The 26,854-nt window shown below is 37.5% G+C and overlaps 1 long non-coding RNA gene across 2 annotated transcripts; it reads right to left on the minus strand.

The window, feature by feature from the left end:
* Nucleotides 1-830: 830 nt before the first annotated feature.
* On the minus strand, nt 831-21,356 carry LOC146588606 (uncharacterized). 2 transcript variants are annotated; one of them, XR_014897392.1, is made up of 3 exons: nt 21,140-21,356; nt 2,851-3,029; nt 831-1,694 (listed from the first exon to the last, which is right to left on the minus strand). It is a non-coding gene; the product is annotated as an uncharacterized LOC146588606 (long non-coding RNA). The 2 variants fall into 2 exon arrangements; XR_014897391.1 differs by lacking the exon at nt 21,140-21,356 and adding an exon at nt 13,358-13,429 and having other exon boundaries at nt 2,851-3,339.
* Between the last annotated feature and the right edge of the window lie 5,498 nt (nt 21,357-26,854).

The raw sequence follows: 26,854 nt of genomic DNA on the forward strand, positions 1-26,854 counted from the left end.
TTGGTACCAACTGTCTTCGCTATTTCCAGAGCCCTGGGAATCACTATTGCGGTCACTGTAACAATCCCTGGCTTCTTTCCGTGACAGTTTTCATTGGCAGATCTCAACACACTTTACAAAAGAAGTCAAGACCATTAACCCCGTCTTACAAATAGGATAAATAAGGCAAAAGCCAGGGGGGCGAGGCAGGCAGAAAGTGACCTGTTCAAGATCTCTCATGCGGTCAAACAAGGACTCAGACACCAGTACACTAAGTCCCAGGCCAGTGCTCAGCTGGGTAGATTACTAAGCTAGTGTCTCTACTTGCCTGCTTTGGCCCCCCGTTTTTTTTTTTTTTTTTTTTTTTTTTTTTGAAAGATCTGTACACACAAATGTAGGACTGATAAAAAACTATTCAGCAGCTGGTGGAGTTCAGGTTGTTGTTGCCCACGTTGGTGTCTCATTGTTATCATGTGCAAATACTTTTATTTCCCCCAAAACATGACTTATAAGACAATTTTTAATAATCCTAGAAGMATCTTTGTCTATTTAAAAGTATTTCCACCTGAAAAACCACTCCTGAGCACAGTACCTCAGATTTAATTTTTAAAACAGACCRTTTGAGTCAGTAGTCATGATTGCAATTTACCACTAAAGATATCGAAATACTGGAGACATCAGGGTTGGCCTTTTTGAAGTCACATTTCCTGGAGCCATGGGAAAAGAAGAGCAACTCCACTTCATTTTTTAATACAAATTTCTAGCTTTAGTTTGTGAAATAAAACTGAAAAATGTGAACTTGGGAGTCCTAAAAATAGGAATTAATTAAAAGAATTAAAAATATACACACTTTTACTTATTTACTTTTTCTTTGTAGGATTTCCAGTTTTGAGAAACTTCACTCATCTTTTTTGATGACACAGTGGTAGCATAGTCCAGAGAGATTTTTGCTGTGGCTTTTGGATTTCTCATGGGTGACTCATGAAGCATCACGGATCTAGTACATAAAAATATGCTGGAGACAAATTTCCTGGGGACAATATATTTATGGTGACTGGAAAGGGCTTTGGTTCTCTGCAGGCCTTTCATTAGCATATTTCCAAATTTCTGTAGCTAACTGGTGATGATCCAGCCAAACAGATTTGGGAGATAAAGCAAAGGGGCAGGGACGCAGCTTGGGTACAAGGCAACATGCTACTCCGTTCTTCTCTTAGTTTTGAATGGATAGTCACAGCTTTGTCAGAGAGAGAAAGCTAAAATCTATGTGAGGATACAATCTCTTTGAAAAACAGCAGACTAACTATTACTGCTTAAATATAATCACCAATACCATGCCCCTGAAAAGCTATTTCTCTCATCCCTCACACACAGCTAGGAGCATATCAATACTCTCTTCAGAGGAGATGGATGACTAGCTTAATTCACTTTGCAAATCTATGGAAGCAACACTTTAGCACTCTGGCACAAACTGTCTCTGACATTGAAAATTAGTAAAGAAAAGAAGTGGTGAAAATGTCAGGAGCAGGAGGACTTCATTTTTCTCTTGTTTAAAATGTCATCTGTTATCTACATTCAATGCAAGGAGACAACTTCCCATACCATAATGATTTACAGTATGTTTATAGGCACAGATAGAAGTAATCACAGGGTTAGGGGAATGTCTCTTGGTGAATTCTTCAAGTGTCAGAAGTGCTTAGTTCTGCAGTTCTCTCTTCCTAAGAATGCAGGAGAGATAGACACAGATAACTATGCAATTGCAGTATTTCCATATACAAACCTATAAAATCTGTAGTCTATCTGGCCTCAACTATGCATAAACACATCCATGACCAGATGCCTTAAGACTTTTTAAAAAATGTTGCCTTTACCAATGAAAAAAAGGCCATAAATATTTTTCACTCCTTTCATATCTAAACAAATATGTATGAAAGGAAATACTGTCATAGTCTTGGTGCTGGATTTAATGTTTTAAACTTTCCATTGTTTGGAATTTCCTGTTTAAGATCTTGAAAATAAAACTTCCATTACTGATTTTTGTCCTCTCCCAGTGAAAACTTACTGTCCAAATCTTTTAAACGGTACTGAGATAAATGAGTTCAAATTTATTTATTTCCTCTGTCCACCAGCATTTGGAATACTATTGGATACAATATCTTCTCTACCCACAGAATTCCTGTTTAATATTCCGTAGCAACAGAATCTTGGATGTTTTGCTAGTTTTTCTGGCCATACATCTCCACAATCCTCAAGTGCTCTTTCCACTCAATATTCCATATGAAGCAAGGAAGTGTTGAAATTCCGAGTTTATGGATGGTAAATTAAAAACAAACAAACAAACAAACAAAAAGACAGCTCAGCCTCTAAATACTTTTGAGAATTTCAGCCTACAGCACAGAGGTAGAATAAGGAACGAGTGCCAGGCCTTTCAAGTCTTGGGCTATTGCCCAAATAACTTGTTTGTCCTTCCTGTCAGTAAGTGAATGATGGCTTTTAATAAATGGAATGATTCCTGAATCTTGCAGCCACTCCTCATCACATTAGCACAGTGGTTTTCAAGAGGAGTTAGACACTTACTCCACATGGCTGCTGCTAACAAGCTCATCTTCCTACAACTGGGAAAGACTTGAGGTTTACATAATGTTCAAAATTAGAGCTGATCAAACATTTTCAATTGAAGGATTTTTTAAAAATAAAACTGTTCTACATTCTTGTAATCTCATTTTTTTACATAAAATATTGAATTCCAAGTATTTTAATGAAAAAGCTGAAAAAAATATATTTTTCTCTTCCTTTTTTTCCCTTTGAAAACCTACAGAAATTTCCAAAAACAAGCTAATGTGTTTTTACAATTTCTCACCAGCAAATACTTACATATGTTCTAGCCAGTTCTTGCTAGCAGGCTCTTTAGTCTTTTGTGGGAGCGCACAAAGCGTAGAGCGGGGAATTCTGTCTTCAGTCAGCACATCTGCTCAGGAACTACCCAACAGTCAGCTCCTGCCCAACAGCAGCCAGATAATGATCTATTCTGTGTCACCATTTTTCCCCCAAGCCTGGTATATTGTGAGTGTTACAGGGCATACAGTTGGTCAGAGCACAGATTTAATTACTCATCTAGGTCTATTTTATAATATCCAACAATCCCCTCAAATTAAAACATATGCTTTGGTCCCTAGCATTTCCACAGTGTTCAGTCAACTTCTCGTAGTATTTATCTATTCCCAGCTTTGCCAGTTGCCTGCAGGGTGACCTTGAGCAAGTCCCTTCATTTCTCCATACTTGCACACCGCTGGCTTGGGTTTTATTTTCAGGCTCGTCAGAACAAATATTACCCAGGAAAGGGACAAAATGATTTTTCTGTGTCTACAAAGAGTGTTACGAGGAAACAAAAATATTAATATTATTAAGAGAATATATATTAATATTATTAAGAGAAAGTAATATGAGCAATAAACAGTAAATTAGTTGTAGGACTATAGTTATAAATGGTGAGGTCGTGCCCTTGCTTAGTTTACCTGTCCATGCTGCTTTTGAACAGATTCTCAAGTACCGTCCCAAGATAGACCATATAAACAAAACACAAAAACTCAGAGAAAAAGAAAAGAGTATAATCCGAAACAATATAAAAATAAGGGTTTTTTTACAACTATAGATAGTATCTCAGCCCTGCACACACATTACTCAGCACAAATCCACTAATAAAATATAACTTGATGCTATGTCTATGGAAATAGTCATATACCTAGAAATCCTAGTATGGTAACACTTTGGCAAGCAATCCTTTAAGTGAAGGATCAGTCATTTTCCGTCTGTTACAGTAAAAGCTTCAGGATTTCAGATGAATAAATCCTTTGCAATTTGAGCTCGGTGAGTCATACTTAACAAGGCAGATGTGTGCAGAGAATTAGCAGTCTATAATGCATGGGTTTTCCTAGCCTCCTTTGACTACATTACTGAAGACAAAGTAGGCAGAAAATGCGAAGACTCAAACAGCCACATGCTTGTCTTAACGCACAGAGATCACTCGGGTAATGGTCACATTACCCGCAAGGAGAGGCGGGAACCCTTCAGTCCCAGCGGTGCAAACAGGGCACCAAAGCTGCTCTGAAACCAAGAGTTTCCCAGGCCCGGGGTGGCTGAGAAACTGGCAGTCAGATCAGACTGAAGTCTGCAAACCGCTGCGCCTGTGAGCCCGTATTCAGGCACAGATTTTTCTCTGAAACTGATGGTTGATATGAAAGAAAATGAAATTATCAGGATAACTTACCTGAGCAAAAGCCATATTCACGTGAAGGAGAGAAACGGGGAGCTCTGCACATAGCAGAGGAACAGCCTTTCAGCCCACGCAGTCACTCCTGACTCTTTTCTGAATCTGACTTCACATTTTGCTCTCCCTCTTGGTCGCCTTGGTTTCATCCTTGATCCTGAACTTTCCTCAGCTCCTGTTTTTCTTGTCTCTAATTAACTCACCTCAGACATCCTCTACGACCATCACTTTTGTTTAAATTCTCAGGTATATTGTTCTGCTCTCACCCTGACTGCTGCACTGCCTCTTTCTACAACACCCTCAAACTCCAGCATATGGCATTTGCCCATCTTCTAGGATATTCAGAAAGTTCGTCTTCTCCTGTCCTCAAGTAAATCCACACACCTCTATATCCATTCCCAATTGCATGTCCCATTGCAAATCTCTTGTCCAGTCAATAATTTTTGTTTCCTTATTGTGACCCTTACTGTGATTTCTTTTTTTCCTTTTAATAGAAAGTCACTATTGTTAAGAAAAATTGAGTTTTGAAGTTAAAATCACATCTTCTGTAGAATTTCTTTTGAAGTTAGTGGGACTGTGTGCATGTGCCTCAGGTTTATTTTGGCCCACAGATACCTCTAAAATAGCAATGGGAAAAAATATATTGTATCCCCTTGAATTCTGTCTCTTTCCACAATACTGAATTTATTTTTCATATATCTATCTATTACATATAATGATTTACTCTATAAAGTGCTTTAGAAAAAATATGTATGAAATAGTTGATATAAAATGAAATTGCCCTGTATCTCAGCTTCTGTAAATCCCTGTGTTATCTTTGGCTATAGGATACATCTTAATCAAGGAATCATAGCTGAATATTAAATATTTGTACATGTAAGCCCCAAGGAATGCTAAATTTCTTTTTTCCTTTCAACTAGGCATGCTATTAATTAATGCATAGCAGAGTGATTAAAAGCATTTTTCAAATAATGAACAATACAGAGACAGATGAGTTGATTGATTGATTGGTGTACGAGCAGGGTCCTAATGGATTAGTATTTGCATATTAACACAGATCCAATCTCTCTTTCTTAATGAGCTACTCGCCACATTTTGTCTTCTTTTAAGCAGCAGTGAGCATAATAAAACAAATAAACCCACTGGATTGCTCTCTCTCAAGGGACAAACTTAAAAAAAATGCCTTTCTTCAGCATTGACTTATGGAAACACCCTGTACATCAGTACAGGAGGTACCCAGGGGTAGTCACATTTATCACAAGTTGCTTCTGAAAGCTGCAATTCTGAAAATCCTGGAAATTTACAACTACTGCTTAAAAACGCTTATAACATAATTTTCCCCACAGTGATCTACTATTTGCCTTAGAAGGTTTTGCTGTGTAAGAAGACAGAGTGGGATGTCACTGACCAGCTCTTTCCATCTCTAGATCTTCTTGTTCAGGCACAACCACAAAAAAGGGGGAAAAAAAMCAACAAAAAACCCGCACATGTTGATGAGGGCACAAAACCCCTAAGTGCTGTTGTCGCCAGGTAAATCTGAGTGACTGTGGGTGCAATATCACACAATATTGCAGGGTACACATACATAGCCATAATCATGCTGTGTTTTAGCCAAGTGAACTGGCAATTTGAGAAGCTTCTGGGATCCAAGTTAATATCACAATATGGAATCTCACTGTCCCATGCACCAAATTATTTGAAATTAGCTCAGTGACCTATAATACAGCACTGGTGTGAGCCATGTAGACATGCCCTTTGAGTTCTTCTGTCCCAGAGCCTTCATTAGAGTCATTTGGCATGGTTGTAGTATAGTTATTTCCTTATTTACATAGGATGAGGATCTGTGTTATGTGTTTTGGCCATGGTGTACAGCTCTGCCGTCTGCTCAGCTGGCTGGTGGTGAAGAAGGCAGGCGCTGGGTTTTGAACTTGGCATTCAGGGTCGTGCCGGGTGACACTTCAAAGCCTGCTGGGCAAATGTCCAAGTTTTCCAGGAAAGCTGTGTGACCTCCAGTTACCTGAGATTCTCTTGGATTGTTTTACTTAACTCAGAACGGCTACTAGGGTCAACATTCACCGTGGGTGCACGGAAAGACTCGCTCAAGTCCTGCCCGTGCTGGTACATTACCAAGGAACGTGAACACTCGCATCCAGGCATTGAACAGGAAGCAGCAACAAGCCAGCAGCTCAGACGGGATGTGCTGTCTTCAGGGCGATCATCATACAATGAACTGGCTGCAGATTTTGAATTTCTTCTGTATTCAGCAGTTAAAAGACCATGCTGCTGTTCTGATTGATATGGTCCAGAAGATATGAAGGCTATTTTCATCTAAGGCATGCAGTTTAAAGTAATCGTTAGAAAATTCCCATTTCATTTCTAGGATCATTTATGGATCCTATACCAAATGGATTTAAGCTCCTGTTTTTTCTACAGAGATAATTAATCCACTTAAGGATTTTTTTTTTACTCAAATGGATTGTTTCAAATGAGTTGTCCTAAATTAAACATAAGCTTATCCGTGTTAAGTTAATACAGAATGTAGGACTGATCCTTTTCTTCACTCTATGAATGCTTTTTTCTTTTCAAAATCCATCAACCTGTGCTAATCATTTCAATTCTAAAAGAAAAGGCAATACAAATCTCAGAAAAAATCTGTCTTTAATTATTATTCTAATAATGTTTATATTATAAATTATAATTACATGTTGTGCATTCATGATTAATGGAGACTATAAAGATCTTTTGGAAATCAATGCTGAAGTATTTTGTTACTGTAATAGTGTCTGTTAATATCTGTCACTTTTTTCAAGGAAAAAAATATTCCAGGCATGTGTAGYGCTCTATCTACCACCTGTCTATCCGAGCATGATAAATGCAACAAAAAACCCCCAAGCATTGACATTGATATGAGTTTTCCATTGACTTTTATCAAACAAGAAATAAACCCTGTGTAGGGGCCTGGCCAAGGTTTCTATTTGTGATAGTTATTTTCAGTCTTTTTTTTCCAAGTAGGTATTACAAAATAAGAAGAAACATAAACAGACCTCGTCTCACTAAAATGCCACATATCTCAAAAATAAAAATTAAAAACAAAAGCAGGAAATCTATAGTCTGAAAACTTCTTTGGTTTCATTTGCTAATCTGCTAAGAGCTGCTCAAACAATTGAGACCTTTAAGATTTTGATAAAATCTTGTTTTCCAGAATTTTGTCAAGCTGAAAAAAAGCATAAAAATGGCCAATATTTGTATGTTTTTCCATTCCTCTCCCTCTTTGCTTTTGACCTGCTTTAATATTAAGGTACACAGTTAATCAGAAAACAAAAAGAGGAAACATTRCTCCAGCTCAGTTTACTTGGGCGCGAAGAAGGCTGGTGGATACACTCCCCCCGGTGCGTGATGTATCTGCGATCGCGCTGCGTCACAGCCCCCTCTCGCGCTCTCCAGCCTCCCCCATGCCCATCCTGCCTCTGAGCATAATCAGTGCCGTAATGGCGAGAACAGAAACCTTTCTTTTAGACTTCCTTATCTCAGTGTCCTTTGCTCATGCCAAATAGCAGCTTAGGAATGCCAGCTGCTTTCCTCTACCTCTGTCTCACAAGGGTTGTGTTTCTCCAGTCCGAGGGGAGAAACCTATCATTCAAAAACAATTGAGGAGATTTTTATCTAAACATAAACAAACAAAAGCCCTCCATAGGGAATGTGGAAAAATGCTTTTCTCTAGAGCAACAGTTCCTGCACACGTCCCCCGCGTCCCTAGGGCTCTGCCGTGGCTTCTGCGGTGGCCCACCRCTGGAGCCAGGCTTAGAGGGTGGGAAAGCACATCCCGGGGCTGAGGGAGTGTGGGGCAGCGCAGCAAGGAAGGGCTCCTGCTCCCRCTCCTGCTCCTCCTGCTAGGGGAGCAGCAGGAATGGAGCTAACGCTCATCGTAGCAGGTATCCTGTGCTGCTGCCCATCCTCAGGCTGCCCCAAAGGAGCCGGGAGGAGCAGGGATCAGCTGGGAAGGCAAGTGGAGGTTTGGAGCTGGGTAGAAAGAGTATCCATGAGCAGGTGGAGAGGGGCATGCGAATCAATGAGAGTTAACCGTGTAACTTCAAAAAAGTAAATGGCTAAATATTTTGGAAGGTCCAAAGTCTAAGAACATCCTCCTTTCACAGGTCTCTGACAATATCCCTCTCCCAWCCTCAAACTCTTCCTCTAGTTCATCTTTAAATCTTGTCATTATCTTCAAGTCACAACCCAATTCTTCTCCTTTCTACTCGACAAATCTTACTTCTTATAATGTCATTTTCCACCGTGTCACCTCTTTTTATTCCACAAAGAGGATCACAAACCCATGTTGATCCACTACTCCCAGAACTGTTCCTATGATTTCTTTCCCCCACGGAAGTTAAAATGTCGCTAGTCCCTGTTGTGTGGCCCTTTAGTCTCAAGAAGGGGCATAGGCAGTCATGTCCGTGTGACTCCTCTCCAGTGGTAACTACGTTTCAGTTGCATTCTGTATATAGATTCAGAACAAAAAACTAAGCCRGCATAAATGAGTAAACTTTAGCTGAATTAAAATTTATATTCACTCTGAGGTACTCAAGSTCAGAAAATACTAAACACTTAGGAAACCTCTGACAAACAATTTTAATGCAAATGAATGAGTTTATATCTCATCCTCTAATAAGAAATYTAATTACACTGTAAGGCCTTTGGGTCATTGTCTGTACCATTTCTTTTTGCTGTGAAGTGTCCAGAACACTTGGGCCAGAACCTTTTGTGTGAATAACTGCTTTTCCAGTGTATTCAACAAGAAGRAAATAGGGACATAAACAACATAATCATGCAAAGTACAATAAAAGCATGCAGATAGGAAATATGAAGTATTAAACAAGAATTAGAAATTGGCAACACAATTATGATCAAACAGTTGTTGTGGAGCAGATTTTCGGCTGGTATAATGGCAGTGATTTACAGGGTGACATGCAGACTGAAATGATCTGGAAATGTATCCTTTTAGTCTGACACTTTACTTTTGAAGATATATTTTCCTGTCCTTTTACGTACTTCATTACAACCTATACTCTCTGAGTTGTATCCTCTGCGTCATGGCATTATCATATCATACTGTCGGTTTCTGGGACTAAGACTCATCATTTCAAAATCCTYATCAGTTCAAATTCTGCTTCTTTGTGAGAAGCAAACTACATTACCAGTAACAGAAACAAGCTGCATAGAGAGGCTTGCGTTTGCTCCTCCACTGACGCTTATATTCTGATAGGTCAGGAATAATTAGGCAGATTGGCTTATTTCCCACCAGATCTTTTCCCCCAATAAAATACAATGTAAGCTAGGCAGTAAGAAATAGATATATCAAACAGACCTATTTCACCAAGAAGCATGRGAAGTCTTTTATAATTCTGAATACAGCTCTAAATGTAAACACTGTTTACATTTGAATGTAAACGCTCATGGAAGCGAAATATCAGAAAGGTGTGATTTGGCTCCTGTGGCTCTCTTGAGCTTTCTGTGACTGGCATTTCTCCCTGGGGTAATTTATAAACTAATATTCGCTGTTGTGAGAACATTGGCAGGCTCGAGGAGTGAACAGCTCCAATTTTCACTCTAACATGCCTGGCTCACATCCAAAATTGCAGAAAGAGTATTTGCCACAAAAATGAGATGAAAAGGAAATTCTTACATAGTTAATGACACAATGCAAAAAAAGGCACATTTAGAGCAAAAGTATATAAAGACACTATATATAATAAATAAAGGTACATAACATAGATTAGTAAGGTGGAATWATTTAGATTACAAGCAAGTATATCCTGTTGGCAGTAACAGAAAGGTAGAAAGAAATTTACAGAAATGAAAACAACAGTCCACTAAGCCACAACACTAACTGGACATTGGAAGCTGTATAAGTTCCCTTCTAAAATGTAATTTTTTGGATCTAGCTCATAGGTTTCTTAAGCTACATGAATCAACAGATATAGCAGGTTTGAAGATATACACTTCTTAAAGTAGAAATTCTTAAAATAGAGCAACTGTTGAAACAAGATACAGKAGCGTTAATGGCTGCCTAGACACCGTTCTATTTTAATAAGTGTCACGGATGCTTTGGGGCATATCAAAAATAAATGGCAGTAACTAGGTAGGAAGCCAAGCTTCTGTGACTTCCAGCAGAATTGCAATGCAAATAAACTCCAGTGAAGTCTTTCACAACCTCTCCTGGGTTATCTCTGCACCATTGTCTCCAGTCAACAATTTATAAACTTGGATTTGCTGATTATCCTTGTCTGGACAATAGACTCCAGCTGCTGAGGCCTTATATAACGTCAGACTTTGACAAGTGATTAACAGACTAGACTTACTAATTTCACCTTTACCAGGGTACTTTAGTAAGTCCGTTTTAAAATGTTTAATTTTCTTCTCCCATCACTTTTACATCCGTGCAGGTTCACTGACTCCAGTGAAGCTGAATATCATTTATTTTGGTATATGTGAAGAAAGCAAATGAGGACAAAGGCATTTCAACAGCGGTCAAAAAGAACYATCCAAAATCCTGAGCAGGTTGTATTTCAGAAGCTCTCATGAATGAGGGCAAAAGGATATTACTTCAGGCATTGTTCCTGTCTTCTGCACTGTCACTCTTGCTCCATTGCTTCATATACAGAAAGATTTTTTTTCCAGAAAAGTTTAGTATTTTATATAAAACAAAAATATTTAACCATTTATTAAGATTTCACAACTAAAGACTTGGTTGCCAAATTGTTTACGTGATTAATAAGCATTTTCCTATTATTTTAATTACAAGACATGATTTTTTTAATTTCTCAATTCCTCTATAGTATATACAAGAAATTAACAATTTATTCACTATACCAACTACCTAAAAGTCCTAGTGTATGTATGTGTGCATATGAGAGAAAGAAATTTTATATGAGAAGGACATATTAAACATACTACAGAAAATATACACTCAAGAGGAAATCTTTAGATAATAGTGAGATGTGATAAAGAAATTCAAACCCCTTGCATGATGACACTAACATGGATTTGTTTTTATTCAAGAGGTTTTGGCACTATAAAGAACAGTTAAACACGTGGACAAAACTTCTTTGAAGAATATTTTGTTTCCAGCTATGTACATGAAAGATATTTTATGAGAAGAAAGTTGCTGTAGTCACAGACTAACAAACCAAACTTACTAATTAACTGCAGTCTGCACTACTTGCACTTAGCTACGTGCCCTGGCTGACAACACAGCATTCAGTGCTGGGTTGCAAACAAATTTAAATATTCAGCGCACAGCTTCTGGGAAGGAGGCCATCTTTTTTCATGTTGTAGCTTTGGGATGTAACATTTATTAGTGACTTATGCTTATTTCTGCTGGCTGTGTGATGCCAGGAGAGTAAGCAGCACTCTAAATCCCATTAAAGGTGTATGTGGGGGGAAGGTGTATAGTAGGAATCGGGAAGGGATAGGACAAACGTGAGGGATGCAGCAGGAGGAAGAATATGAAAAGATATTTATTTAATGTTGGCTGGTAGTACAGCTGTCTAGAAGAAAAAATCCGTTTTGTGACAGATGTTGAAATTTTAAAACTCTTTGCATTCTCTGTGGGAATGAAAATTATCTCTCTTGAAAAAAGTTCACCAAAAATAAATAAAAGCAAGGCCTATCCTAACTGAATATCTAATAACTAGCTTCAATAGCTCTTTTTCTGCCATTTGGCCTCTCCCTTACTACCACACTGAAAACCTTGACACTAATGATCCAACATGTCTTCCCTGTCCCTCTTTCCTTTCCAGAAATAAACAATGCCTCAGTTTTGGTGGTTCCTTGGCCTGAAGAAGAGCTATATTTAATTTGAAAGGGAAATGTTAAAAGCTTTTGTCAYGCTGTTCATCGCGGAGCCTTGGAGATGACTGGTGTTAGCTCTACAATATACGCTGCATCAAGGGTTCACGAGCAAATAAAAGTTTTTTTTTTTCCTTCTAAAATACAGCTTGATCTGTAAAACAGGATAGCAACTCCAACTGGTTTGAAAGAAGCAAATATTTTTTTATGAAAGCAAAGAAAGAAAGACTAAATCTAGGTCAGGCAGAGTAAGGCTGAAATGCGAGCACTGGTCTTATTCCTGGGTAAAGAGTATTCATTCCAAGGAATACCATAGTTTAAATATCTGGGCAATGTATAGAAATTATTTATAGACTCATATTTGTACTTTACTACTTATGATCAAGTTTCCAGAAATTTTCCCTGTCTGACCTACAGTCCTCAATTTGCAGGTTCTACTTCATKAAATCCATTGCGATTTCTCTTTCGAATCGCATATATGTATGCGATTTCTCAGACATATATGCCTCCTCCTGCAAGCATGCTCCAGCCRGTTTATACCTGTCACAGTTGAATTCATACTTTCTAATAAAATTTGTGAAGGAGCATGCTATGATGCTACTTGGTCTCAGGTATAACTACAGTATAGTGATAAATGAAGTGATCTTTATGGCATATAAACTTCAGTATGACACGATGCATGTCTATAAATGTTAGGTACTATTATATGCTCTCCTAGGCCATAGAGACCATTTCTGCTCTTTACTCTCCAATATAATTTGGCTCTAATTTCCTCTGCAGAAGGATTAAACTAGAGGCACCTCCTACCCCACCTCCTAACACCACTTAGAAGCATTTGATGTATGAGTTAATTTATTCCATCTCATAATTAATCATTTTCTCTCTCATTGTAAAAATGTACAGTCATTTACATTGCTGTATTCATTCTACCATCAATATAGTAAGTGACATTTCCTGTAATTAAGCAGAAATATTACATTAAACAATTAAGATGCACATATAGCGTGTGGCCTATTCTGAGAAGTGGACTGACCTTACTTCCTGAGCATRCCAGTGCCAACCAAATCATTAACTTCTGTAATCCACACTTGAAGCCATGCAACAAGGAAAAGAGATATACCTAAATGACATTTTTGGTAATCTGGGCATTTTGGGTGCCTGCCTTGAGTCACTTTTAAAAAGCCTCAGGAAGAGGATTTCAGCAATAACGTAGCATCGTCTATAAGCGTTAGGCCACATCGTTGTTTATGTTGTCCACGTACTTACAGCCACAGAAGAGGAGTTCCACGATGCTACTTCTGCTCTATGCTTTGGTCATTACGGATTTCATAAAGACCATCATCCCCTTCTGTTCTCTTTAGAATGATGGTAATAAAGATGAAAGATTCTGGAAAAATGCAAAAGTCTCTCTAGGAAGATCCTTGATTTGAAAATAGTAAACAATTTTCCATCTTAAAGAAAAAACACTAAAATCAATAAAAAGTCAAGAGGTGAAAAAATAACAACATATTCAGTGATGGTGTCCCTAAAGCTGAAAAATGTTGCAATGAAAAGGCGAACTTGTCAGGGGAGTTTATGACAAGGAATTGAAAATAAATAAAGATCAGATTTTTTTTTACCCTTTTCTCCCTTTTTTTCTTACTATTTTTAATACAAGATTGAAGAAGTCCCTCAAATGAATAATCTGTTGAACTAACAATATACCACATTGAAAGCTACCAAGAAAGCTACCAAGTCAATACACCGAATGTTCAATCTATATCTTTTTTAAAGGATATCAAACAAGTACATAGAAGAACTGGAACTATCACACTAGGTTAGATATACRGAATAAAATACTGCAGCTCTCCGTAATCGTTAATCGCTGTAATCACTGTCTTTGACATATCTGGTCATCACCAGATAACTGAGACGGTGGTCTAAGACCTATCTATCAGACAGGTGTGATATAATCAATTCCTTCTGTTAGATATCATCTGCTTTTGTACAACAGTACTATTCTCATTTAGAGGGAATAAAGGCCTAGAGCACAAGGTTTAATGGTCATTTCGATAACTACTCTTACACAATTTGCTTATTATTTACGATAATTTCAGGTACCACTGTTACCTATGTAAATATTCAGTCTCACTCAGAAACTTCCTAGAGTTACTGGCCTCATTTCCTCTGAGATTGAATCCTGCCATCTATTTACGCACTTTAGAAAAAGAGTTTCCTTATAACATTTTCCAGTTTGTCTTTTTTTCCTTACTGTTCCCCGTTGTTAAACTATTTGTCAGAGAAAAGGGACATCTTCATTCTAGCACTTCAATATCATACTTCAATATTTTTGATATGTTTGCTCTTATTCTCCTCTCTAAATCAAACTATTTCATCTTTTCAATCTTTTTTCTTGAAAGCTTTTTCTTGCTTGTGATCACTCTTATTATCTTTCTCCAAACACTTTCTAATAAATGATATATAAACACAAGTGTTGATTCTGCAAGATCCTGCATACCCACCAGACGATACCTAATTTAAAGTACACAAGTATTGTCTCTGCTCTCCGTGGGACTTCTTGTGTAATTAAGTAAATGCTTAAAGACATTGCTGGTTAATATCGCCAGATATATGTTTACGTCTACAACCAAAAAAAAAAAAAAAAAGTATAGTTTTTTTAGTCACCCTCGAAGCACAACCTGTACAGCTATTTAGTTCAGCCACATACTCACATGCTTAAAAATAAGCCCACAGTTAAGACTTTGCTTCTTCAGCTTAATGCCAATCTGCCTRTGTTTGTTCCTGAAAGACCACACACTTACCACAAGTATACCCTGTGACAATAATCTGCATAGAAATAAAGTGATATATGGAAATAAAAATTATAAAGAGYCCATTGAATTATGAAACAGCATTACAGCCAAACACAATGACAGTAAATAATTTTATGCACAGGCAATAAAATATTGCATCATTAATAAAGCTAAGTGGAGAAAAATTTTGCTCRTCAATTTCATTTATAACTTAAATTTTATACTCTATCCTTACACGTTAGCTCAGTGCATTACACATCTCTCAGACAATTCCCCCCTGGCCCCAGCAATCATGAGTTAYTGCAGTTTCAAAAAGTGGTGAACTGGGTAAATGGAAACTGATTTTCAAGGATGAAATAATGGCCTAATTCAGGACTGCACCAGTTTTTAAAGAAAGACAGCTGCGACAGAGAAATAGCAAGGAATTGATGATACAGAGGTTAAAACTCCAACTCCTCGTGAATGTGGGAGACAAACCTGAGAGGAACTTGGGGAGCATACTTAAGTTGTTCTGAGATTAATCATTCACAAKTTTTACATGCCACCAATGACGGCTACAAATAGTGCTGTTCCTGACCTTCCTGGTGATCCAAACATGAAGTCCATTCTATGTCCTTGCTTGTATAGGCCATTCCAGAGAATGAAATGAAACGAAGGAATGAAAAATTAGGTGAAAACAGCACTTCATTCTATTGCATGGTTTCAAGAAAAAACAGGAAGAAATAGTAGCAAATTGTCTCACAATTAGAATGTAGAATATGGGGTGGGTGTATCAGTGACGTTAGTGAAGAAACATCTCAGTAACAGTGCAGTTGACTCTCTCTAGTAGAGACAAATCAGGATAACACCACTGATGGCCTTAAACACAGTTATGGCTGTCTAGGATCTGGTCCTGAACATTCTTGCTATATCRTTAGTTCAAGCACCTAGTCACGGGAGATTTATTGGGTAGGAATCCAGCATAACAAGTGTTTCACATATGAACCAATGATATTTGAGGGAGATAGGAAAACAGATGGAGACAAAACTCCTAGGGTTACCAACTGCTGGAGAAAGCAAAAAACTCACCTGCAGGCATCCAGGGAAACAGAGATCAAAAGGACTAATGGGCTAAACCTTGAGCTTCTCCTGAGATCTCCCTTCTACCAGCTATAGAAACTAATCATTATCAACACCTCTTGTCCTTTCAGCCACTTAAAAGAATATAGCATGTCTGCTAGAGCCAAATGTTAGTTTTSGTTTTATTTTATGAGTGAGCGATCAGTGAAACAGATCTTTTATTATTTTATTGCACTTATTTTTTGTTCTATGTTTTTCTGTTAGGGCACCTTATGGACACCCTGCTGTAAACTGCAATTGTTTATGGTTTGTTCCTTTAATATGTTTCATATTGAAGCTGAGAACTCTGTTGCAGTAGATAAAATTCAGTCTCAGTAAGAGAGAGATAAGCCTAGAAACTAAGGGGGAAAAAAAAAAAAGGAAGAAAATGCACATCAGCTGCAAACTAAAGGAGTTGGTAATGGTTCTGAGGAGGATTCCATCTAATGACCATGGCAGTAAGTGGAAATATTGCTAATGACTTTGGGTTTCAGTGACACAACTCTATGCCTACTTCATTTAATCAGGAGCAAAAGAACTTTCATAAAGCTATTCCAAAGCAGAAACAATGCTAGAATCCTTGGAATTCACAAATGCATGCATGATTAAACTACTGTTATTAACACAACTTCTTTATCTGAAACTTCTGTACATACCTAATACATTCAGCTCCAAATCATTTCCAGATTCTTAATGACTCCCAGTATCATTACTGCTATTTGGTTTCAATCTTCTACATTTAAGCTCTTATTATAACCTTTGATGCTTTCTTGAATCAGGAAAGATTGATACTAGCAGGCTGGAGATCAAAAGGAAAGATTTATTATAACAGTAAACAAAAGAATATCTCACTAGTTTCATCTGAATCTATCCAGATTGTAAGAAACTTGTGTTAGATCTTGTGTTGGGAAGGATTATCGTTTGCTAGTATTTACTAGCTGAATTTATTTTTGCAGTTAAACATTTCTCTATAAACAGTGTTAAAAAGTGTTAAAAAAAAAAAAAAAAAAAAAGAAAAGATAAGTATAGAGTATATATTTTTCTGGCACAGTTGGCACCCTTATGCATTATCAGGCTATCAAGGATTCATCCATCCCATCACGTAGCATGTACTGAAGTCCATTCTTCTACTGTGAGATGTGAATGTATTTTAAGCTTAGTCTTAAATCATTTAAGTAAATATTTACATGTGCTTCTATATTTTATCTAGAGAGAGATGAATCTTAATTTTAAGCACTGAGATCTGATTATGAAGAACTTAATTCAGTTACTGCCAGATATTTTCCCATAGAGTTAAATAAGAGATTATCATTTGCTTCAATGGGTGTGTATTGCACCATTCAAGAGCTGCATGAAAATCAGGTGTCTGAGTTAGATAAATAYGAATTTGATTGAATTTCTTTAAGTATTTTTTTTTTAAATTGAAATTATGTGATTTGGAACATATTTATATACCAATATATTCATTGATAAAATTTGTGTCATTAAAATTTTTTTCACTGTAATTTTGTAATGTGTACACTTAAACACTTAGTTATGGGGCCCAGATTGGGTTCTTTTGTCTAATGAATAATTTGTCACAGGCAAACGCTGCTTTCTGACTTTGCACCTTATTGATCCTTCATTCTCAGTGAATTCCAATTCTGTGCCCTAAAGAGAAAAAAAGTCCCTAGTTTTCTTATGAATTGACATCAGTTGTAACTGTGTACAATACTGAAGAAACAGGCCTGAGCTAGACAGACCGAATGATCCAAAACATTCTTGAAAATGGGTTACCACTGTTGTAATAAATTTATTGGGAAAGGAATCTCCTGGGAAAAAGATGGTAAGTTTTGCACATTTTCTCGGTTCACTAGTAGCAAGCGGTAGGGAGCCAGAATATTTTCCGCTGTCCTTGATGTGATGCTCCAGATCATCTGCAGTTCTTTAATTCTGTTGATGTAATGCACTGTAATAGAAGCACTACTATTTGTAGAGTAGAACCAGGCATAATTGTGTCAAAAAGCAACTTATGAATGACTGTCTGAGTTGTCCTTTTTGCTGGTCACTGATTTAGGGATCAGGCTGCCAGTCTTAAGCTGTGGCGATGCGCCATATTCTGACCTCCTACAAGTACATTCCTGAACAGTCTTTGCCATAATTATACACAGGTAGCTGAAGGCAAGAACCAAATTAAATAATCATAGGGGAACTATCAAACAGGAGAAGGGAAAGAGAAATAACCAGTTACTCTGATGGTTATCTACTGAATAAGCCTCATAGAGTTGTAGAGTTTTGGTTTTGGTTCCAGTCAATGTATCTGTAAATTTAAACATGTCAGGATTAGTTTGAAAACTGAGGAAAACATCTAGTTTTCAAACTACTTGCAGCAGACACTGTCTCTCACATTAAGTTAATTCAGTATCTGGTCCAGTAGGAACCCAATTTCATCTGGATTTTCCAAGGGCAGCAACATCATTTTAGCTCATCTCACTTTGTCATATTTTAAGCATGTTTTTGCCTGTATGCTAACTTTTTCCTGTTTTCTTTCATTATTTCAACCCAATTTTTCTGTTTTCTGAATGATTTTTTTCTTGTTAGGCCTCAATTCAGTATTCCCTAGCCAGCAGATACCTGCTTATTGTCTTATATAAAACAGACGTCTTTAAAAGATTTCCTGTGATGGTGAATTGTTGGCATCATGACTTAYGTTATTTTCATCAGTGCCTCTCTCCTCATCATCTCAGCATCCACACGAGCAATCTGGTCCAGCTGTGCGAAGTGTACAGTGTCCTTTCTTCCTCATTGAGCAGCATTCTGAAACATACACAGAGCCTAACCATGCTCCTATAAAATCTGCAAATCTGTATCACATAACGTCCTTACAGATTGTTCTCATCATCTCTGCGATTTGCATGTACTTCTTTTGATAAGACTCATTAACTTCTACAATACGAATGCAAAGTCCAGTTTCCCAGGCTTCATGGAGTCAGTCCTTAAGTAAACATTTAAAATATTTTAGAGGTAGTACTCTCTAAAGGTGTCTCTTCCTCTCCATTGGCTTTAAAGATAGCTCAGAAACAGCCACCCAGCTGTAGACATCTATGCTTTGGATTTCTGAGTGATATAATTCCTCCCTTAATGACCACATGGTTGTTTCCATCAGGGCACAGCAATGGGCAGTAGAAATAATAAAGAATAAAATTATCTAAAAGAGATATTAAGCTGTGAAATAATCTAACCAGGAGAGTGATGAAAAACTGTTTGGAATATCAGAGGCTATACAAGGCAAAGATTTAGAAAATATGTTTTTGTGCTTAAAAATATTTAACATTGCTAAAGCTTCTCATAAAGCAGTTTCTTGCTGCTGCCTAAACAAAAATGACTGAACTAGTCCAAATCCACAAATCTCCTATAAATATGTTTGTTCTGAGTTTCTATTCCATATCCTTACACTAACATAACACTGTTGTGCTGACATGGTAACTGCAGTGAAATAGGGAAACAAAAATAGAAACTGAAACTATACTACCAAAGTCTGGCTTTATTTTTTTTTTTCTAGTTATTTGAGATGGAAGCTTTCATTTCATTTTCAATAATTACCTTTAATTGTCAGACACAAACAGTATTTTCTGTTGCTGGTGTCCACTCTGCAACAGAAAATAACTCAGTCTCTACTCTGTCCCTGTAGAGACTGAGTTAAATCTGAACATCATTAGAGTGCCTTCTGTCTTTCAGGCTTATTTGTGTCAAAGCCTGTGTTGGTTTTGATAAATGTACAGTGATTTTTGTGATTAAAATCCCTTTAAAATCTTCAGAGCAGTTCTCTGCTATAGAACTTAAAAGCAAAAAAGGTATTAAACCACATATAGCATTAGATAAGGAAACCAATGTGGAGGCTGTCCTTAGTTAGGCACATAAGAAACTGCTAGAGAGACAAGGAAAGTGAGGTGTAAAAGAAAGCAGCAGAAATGAAGCAATTACAGAAACCATCATGAGGCACATCACAGCTAAAAGATTTTTTTYCTAAGTTGGCATCACATTGGTTTGTCTTATTTTTACACGGATTCATAGAGGTTATTATAGTAGGTAATCAGAAGAGGTGCTCATWTTACATCACAAGAACTAAAGAATTAAACATCTGCACTCAATGACTGTGTTGTCACACATTCCTGCGCAGCCCAGTGGTATGTCCTTAGCGAAGAGTAAGGCTGCTATCCACTGCACCTTCCTGAGGGCTCATCCTGGCTACTGGGCAGATAATTAATACACGGATTAATACTGGATAGCTAAAAAGCACAGAGGTGTCACTACTGAAGACAAGATGGTCCAGGATATAGATGGAGGTGCTTTCATGGTGTAGGTGATAGGTCTGACTTCATTTATTCCATGGGCRGTAACTCATATTCCATGAGCTAGTCCCTGAACTGGAAGCACAACAGTGTTGCACCCCAAAAACAGTATGGTACGATACTGCGCTCGGACTAAGCCCTGTCAAGATCAGAAAGTGAGAAGATATGACCACATCAGGAGTCTTTCATCTAGCCAAAGTGTGTAAAGGAGCATTCATGAAAATAAGGATCAGGACCAATGTCTCTTGCAAGATACATGTAAGATGCTACTAATCCTCTCCAAAATAAGACAGAGATTTTCAGTGGCATCTATTACATTACATTCACTTCAATTTAAATAATAACCAAGAGACTCCTACCAAATTGCCTGAACACCTTACTGTTTAATTAGCAATACAATTAAATCACAGCCACGTTAAAGATCTCATCAAGAACTCATCAACSTACAAAATTACTAGCCTTTCCTTCTCTAGAAAGCTCGGTGCCTGTCCATCTAACTTCCTTAACTTCCTCTTTGAGAATCTCGAGCAATTGTAATGGAGCCATGGAGGTCTGAAGGCTTTGACAGAAACTCAGCTCAGTCTGTTAAAGGTATTTGTCAGTGCAGATACATGAAGAAGCTCAGAGCTATAAGGTTTTTCAGACAAGTCAGATAACGGAGGAAGAACTGCAGCTGTGTAGTCTCTTGCACTTTGACTTTGGTAAAGCAAAGTCCTGCCCATTACATACAATTTGCTATTTCCCTCCCAACCTTTTTCTCAAGAACACTAGACAAAAAGAACAAACAAAAAAAAGAAAAAAAAAAAAGAAAAATATAAAACCACTACCTCTGAATCATATGTCAAAGAGATTACTTCCCTCCTGGATAGCTRGGGCAGAAAAAACAGAACCTTGAATCACAGTTCTTCTTCCAGTCCATGACTGAGGCCTCTTGTTGTTGGCCCAAAGCAGAGTCCAGCATCTGCTCTATGCTAGCAGAGATGCAAGGCCACTCCGCGGCTGCGACTTTTACACAGCTAGCAGAGCGGAGCCAGCCAGCAGATCTCTTTGGAATACTCCGCCGCTAATGGAGCTTCGCTCCCGCCCCACTGACACAATCTCCGAAGGACCTATAAATAACCAAAAGAATTCACTCAATGCTGAAATAAACACAAGGGACCAGACTGTATTGATGTAACTGAAACAAAGAATGTATTTGGGCTGTCAGTGCTCATCTTACAATCAGATTGCAGCAAAGTGCAGACGTCTGTGACATACTGACTTAGTGTACCATGGAGAAACAGCAGTCAGCCACTGTGGGACCTGGACTTGCAACCAAAAAAAAAAAAAAAAAAAAAAAAAATCAAGTATGTATTCCGTAGTAGTTCCCAACAATTTTAATACTGCCTTCTAACCCATTTTTTTTCTGAAAATTGCAAGCAACATTTAATTGTCATGGTATTTTTCTTCTCTTACTCCTGGATTCATCCACTCTGAAGATCATGTAGCTAAACTATCATCAGCATGATTTTCAACATTTTGGCCAGCTGTCTAATCAGTCTCCCCAATACTGCTTGTGTCATCATTTTGATAAAGAAGATCCAAAGAAGGAATGGCTGTTTTCCCAGCAGTGAAGCACCCCTGAATAAAATAAAAAAATGCTTCACATTCCCTCTGTTCAAACAATGCCTGCAGCCACAGAGTGGGTGACATTACYGAGAACAACGACATCTATTCAAATTTGTAAAGCAAGCATGTGATAGACATGCTTCCTCTGACACAATAACTTCACTGAATGAGCTGTTAGCTTATCTAGCTTCTAYGCTTTGAAGTATACAGTTTGAAAAAGTCAAGCACATACCAGCAGTCCTAGATTCGAGTTTATTAGCTCAAGAAATGTTTTCAACTTCACACTGAAAATAAGAAAAAATGTGACAGCTTATTTTCTTTGCTTAGCTTTTGCTGATTGAAAGAAGTGACAGTGAGCATTAATTTATCATACAGTTGTGAGGAGATATGCAAAAAGCTATGAATTTCTAAGAAGCCTCCTTTCCTTTATATTCCATGTTATATAATTTTATCCTTTGTGGAATTCACATTTGACATCCCACTYCCACAATACTTCATCCTATGGAAGATGTCACCTAACATGGATACATCATGTGCATCTGTTAAACAGATCAGTATGCATGGTACTTACCACTCTATATTTTGGCCTGCAGCTGATGTTGATGACAGTAGAAATTATTTTATCAAGTAAATTGGTCATTCAGATATTGCTGGTTATCAAAGTTTTCTGGTTGGTCGGGACAACTCACAAAAATAAGTAATTAAACAGTAAACTTCTTACGGAAAAAAGTGTCTAAATAAGCCAGAAGCTACATCTTACATTAAGGGGAGAAAAGAGGGAAAGAACCAAGGAAACAGATCTCAACTGAACAAGATCGATCCTGCTTTGAGAAGGAAGATGCTTTCATCTGTAGTCCTCATTGCAACTACAGAAACATCCTTATTATAATACATAACTAATCTCACAAAAAGAATCCTTATTATAGGCTTCAGTAACAGTCCCAAATCATACTTATTTTGTTTGTATAAACTTGAAATAGTTTGCATTGCTTGCTACTTTTTGAACTTCATGAATCTTGATGTTTTAATAAAGCTATAGTCTAATTCCTTACAAGATTTCAATACATTTTTTTGAAAAGCTGGGACTGCCAACACCACAAAAGTATTTACACTAAAAGGGAGATATGACGTCTTTTAAGATCATTAGAAGCATTAAAAAGGATTTATAAACATAACAAACAAGTTTACAAACCATACACCAAATGTTGCTGTTGAATGTGCAGAGATTCAAAGCCAAATTTCCTTAACTGCAAACAGAAACTCCACATACAAAGGATACAAACAGAAATAAAAAGATACATAATGTCCTGTTAWACATTTCTTAAAGTAGTTCTTAGGAGTTCTTCAAAAATCTCCTCAGCTCTAATCAGATAYGATATATTAACTTTTAAAGTTTTGAAACATTCAATCCAAAATAGTTGTTGCTATATTGTGATATAGACACTGTTTTGAAATCTGCACAGTTCAGTAATACAGTCTCATATTTAATATGCAATAATTTCAGCTGATTTTGACTGTCCATCAATTGGGCTAGGAAAAGARGATACTTGCTGTATATTACTAAGATGCTGGAGCTAACCTTATTTCATGACGGAAGTATAGCTGTATCGGTGATTTCAGGAGGTTAAGACAGACATTCTCAAGTCTGTGTCAGACGAACTTTTGAAATGGTCTACATTATTTCATGTAATGATACGGATTTTCAAGGATTTGTTGGGGTTTGTCGTTATTGTTTATTTTTGTATGCAAAACAGGCCACTTGCCAATTTACCAAATTTTGTTTTGTGATTATTTTAAAGAATTCTGATTATTCCCTCTTCTAGGTATATGAGAATGTGTGTGTACTAGGCAACTTCCAGCTGTATAGTGAGTATAAAAGTGARTTATTGAGCCAATTAGCAGTCTACTGAGGTTTACTGTAAAGTTTTCATTGACAGCAAGTGGTTTTCTGCAGCTAAAAATCCTTTATGGAAGGAAAGGAAAATTAGTCCCATAGCAGAATAAAAAAAAMCATTTTTTACAGTATGACAAAAGCTGCAGACTTCAGTAAGGCCAGTTTCTAGGAGGAACACAGGCGATACCAATCCTCCCTACATTTACTCAGATCTTTCAAACATCACAAGAAGAGCTTATGTAGTTTCATTAAATGGATGGAAAAGAAATGGCTTTAGGCAACTAAACAGGCAGGTCATTAAAATCTAAACAGCTTTAATATCTGTATCAGAAATACACAAAAGTGATAGTTTTAAATATCAGTGTTATTTTTCTTGAGTACATTACAGAGAGCTTTCAGCATGCCTGCAGATATGTAAGTAATCATTACCCACATGCAAAAGGTCAAGAACCATCTCAGCTGCGCAGGTTTATGTGATCCAAAGGGTTTGTTAACTATTCAACAGTCGATGATGTTGTTAGAGAGCATCTTATCAAGTGAGTCAGTTAAGCAGGAAATCAAGAATGTTTCAACTTAAACAATCCCTCAGCAACGGTTCAGAAGTCCTGTTTAATGAATTTGTAAACTGTACTATAAAGGAAAATCTGACTGCTCATTTTCCTTGTTTATGTCTTCTTTAGGAAACATCTGCTAGCCATTCTGCTGCTTCTCCTTTTATCCCCCCCCACTATTATTTATTCACATTGCTATTGATTCAAGGATTGAAGGCTTAGGTAATTCCCCCCCCCCTTTTTTTTTTTAAAAAAAAAGGCATTTCTGAGTTTTCTTGAGGTCACCTAAGGAATGAAGAAACTACCAGCTGTTTGTTGGAGTGTAAAGGGGGAGGCGATTTTTCCCCAGGGGGCAGAATTGTGAACTGTTTATATGGCTGGAACAGAACACAGCTTTTTTTTTTTTTTTAATGTTTTGCTTCTCTTGCAACTGTGCTACCACACATATACAATCCCTATTAGACTGTCTTAAAACGCATTTTGAAAGATCCACACAAACCTGACTGCTACAAACCTGACATTTTATTAACAAGATTTGTATTTTTGAGCTGTGTAGCCCCAACTTCAGGAATTTAAAAGGTCACTGCAKGCACCAAATAAGGCTTCAAACTTTTAAGACCTGCTGTGAAGGACAGCTGGCGTGGCATGCAGAACTCTGCCATGGGGTGATAAAAGAATGAAGTGAATATTTTAGCAGTGAGCTGTCACTAATTAACACAAAATTTATTTACTTGAAAGATAAATATATTTGGAAATGGTAAATGCTCCAGAAAGAATGTTTGGCCGTCAACTGTGCAAGTGTTAGTTAAGTAGGAAACGCACRGAACGTGCCTTGGCCAGCATCTGAAGCATCAAGGCTGAATATCTCCAGACTCGGAGATGTGTGGCTGTTAACCTGGATACTGATTTCACACTGATTGCAGAAAATCTGCTGGCTACAATGGAATGACCCCTGATTTACACTCTTAAAATGAGAGTAGAACAGCATTTTCTGAGCACAACATCTAGCACTTCAAAACTTTCCTAGACCTCCACAGCCCTGTGACAACTGACCTCCAGGTGCTGTGGGACGTCAGCATTTTGAATCAGCAATACGTAGGATTTTAAGCCAGTGGATCACAAACAAGAATTAGAAAAGGTGCTTCTCCTGCATTTGGCTTCTTTTAATGGGAATGACAGAACTGACGGCACTGCTTTGTATCCTGGGAGGGGCAGAAGTGTGAGGGCTCTAAAGAGGGGGGTGTAAAAAAAAGTTCAGACTGAACTTTCTCCTCCATGGATATTTTATGCTTTTTCCTTGCCCATTTAAAAGTTTTAATACACCCAAAATTCTGACTTCTGCCAGCTTTTTTCTTTTTTTTTTCTCATACAAATGTAAAAGAGAGCAGAGCCAAAGCTTTATCTGCTAATACAGAGTAATCATATGAGGTTTATCCTGCCCACTCACACGACACATGAAACAAGCCTAGTGAAAAATTTAAGGCCATAGAGAGTTCTGCACAGATATGCTAACAAGAACTGGAGCAGGGAGGATAAAAATATCAATAATTAATCATTGTAATTTGAAAATGCTTCAAGAATGAYCTTAAAGGCTTCAAATGAGACAATACAGATTTTCTCTTGAAAGAGGTTCCAGATGACCATGATGCCCCTACATGAAGTCAAAAATGTTTCCTTGAGCATTAAATATATTTGACMCCTGTGGCAACACAGATACAGGTCATTACGGACTACTTCAAGGAAGACCACATCCCATGCTAGCAAATCTCAAGCCATCTTGGCTGTGTATGACCACAGAGAACTTCATGTGAGGCTACTGCACCAAACCATATTCTCCAAAATACATTCAATTTAATACTAATAGGCATTGTTACTTTGCAGCGGCCACATGTGTGATCTCAACAATAAATACCTTTGAGAACTGGTATCCCGGGATATGCATGTATGGCACCAAATCCACTCAGGTTACTCAGTAAGAAGTTAAATTCGTGGACAAGTGGACCACACAGCGAGAAGCTGTCTGCCAACGTACATCATTCGCACCTGCAGGTTACCAAAGCTTTGTGGACAATGGAAGACAATCATTTTAAATTGTCTTGCTGTGCTGTCTAGCCAGAGGAACTGGAAAGCACATATACAGGATCTTTYGATGGCATTTGAGCCAGTGAAAGAGATGTGCTTATTAAGGTGCTGACTGAATGGATTGCACCACGTTAACTGAGAATTCATTTGCTTTTGCCAGATGTTAAATAGTTATTAACCTCATCTCAGCATGACATAATTTATTTTTAATATATCATTTTTTCTTCAGAGTTACAATCTTAYACAATCAAGCCAAAGCAAAGAAATAGATCTGAGCCATTCCAGAAGGCATCCTGCTTTGTTCCCAGGTGACACTATATATAGGAAATGTATATATCTGCAAGTTTACCTATAYGGTTACTTCAGTTCTTTGTGTCACAGGATTCAATTGAAACCCACTCTGTGCA

Source organism: Rhea americana, unplaced genomic scaffold (assembly GCF_003343005.1).
Source record: "Rhea americana isolate MKP2758 unplaced genomic scaffold, rheAme1 scaffold_50, whole genome shotgun sequence".
In the NCBI taxonomy this organism is placed as follows: Eukaryota; Metazoa; Chordata; class Aves; order Rheiformes; family Rheidae; genus Rhea; species Rhea americana.